Source organism: Temnothorax curvispinosus, unplaced genomic scaffold (genome assembly GCF_003070985.1).
Source record: "Temnothorax curvispinosus isolate PA1 unplaced genomic scaffold, ASM307098v1 QBEX01002794.1, whole genome shotgun sequence".
NCBI classification, from domain to species: domain Eukaryota; kingdom Metazoa; phylum Arthropoda; class Insecta; order Hymenoptera; family Formicidae; genus Temnothorax; species Temnothorax curvispinosus.
Genome location: NW_020212574.1, coordinates 1367 through 2732, shown reverse-complemented (window position 1 = coordinate 2732; position 1366 = coordinate 1367).

Sequence of the window (1366 nt, the reverse complement as noted above, 5' to 3'; positions counted from 1 at the left end):
ATTTATCTCACTACAGACAACCTGTTATAGAAAAAGAAATTTTAGAAATATCTCAATATCTCGAAGCAGCACAAGAAGTTAATATGAATGAAAGTGATGATTCTGATTCTGGACTCTTAGATATGGAAAATACAACGACCACGAAAACTTACGATGACGAAATTAATGAGGGAGTTGCATCCAGAAGAATAATATCAAAATATTCCCAGGTTTCTTTTGCTGCGCCAGTACGATTATTTGCATCATTAAACGTTTTATATTTTTCTTCATACCAGTCTATTTTATACAACAGTTTTCTGCAGTCAAATTATAACTATGTGTGTTAATAACTGCAACAATCGTTTTCCAAGCTTGCTTATTTAATAGACTAGTAAAAGATTCTGTATACGTAGTTATTTCTGCTGCAGTTTTACCATATTATCAGTCCACTGAACTCTGTAATTCACTGTAATTACAAAAATTAGTTACTACTTGAACAAATTGTAATAATCGACTTATATAATTATCTTTATTAAATAATCATGTACATATCAACATCATTCACTTCTCTCACTGAACTTAATTTATCTGTAACCATTTCTCAACAAAGCAAATCTGTAAAAATCAGATTTTTCAAAATGTATATTATATGTAAATTTTACTGCTACAAAAATTGAAATCTAATTAATCTGAACCAATAAAATCTAACAGAATTCAACAAAGTATGATATGAAATTGACAGCAAAGCCAAAATCAGTTCTTTCATGCTGCTTATGTTTATAAGTACGTTTAAATTAAATAACATTTATAACATTAATAACATTTATTGAGAATCGATGTCTAATTAAAATTTTATATTAGATTTTGAAATAATACCGTTATGATAGAAACTTGATAGACAAATGAATGAAAAAGATGTTTGTAAATAAGATAACCTCTTTGGTATTATTTTAGACAATACTTTAAAAATACATGATTGTGTTACATAATTATAATTTTAACAAAGTTGATATTATACATTAAAAACAGATTATTTTTAATTGTAATCTATATCTATAAAGGAAGATGTCCTGACTGACTGACAGACTGACTGACTGACTGACTGACTGACTGACTGACTGACTCATCAACGCCCAGGCCAAACCCCTGAACCTAGAGACTTGAAATTTGGAGGGTGTATTCCTCTCATGACGTAAGCATCCACTAAGAAAGGATTTTTAGAAATTCCACCCCTAAGGGGGTGAAAAGGGGTAAAATGTGTTTTTTTCACGATTGTTCTGACTGATTGACTGACTGACTGACTCATCAACGCCCAGCCTAAACCCCTGAACCGAATTTTTACCAAAAGTATATGAAATAGGGGTAGAATTTTCCGGGGAGTGCCACT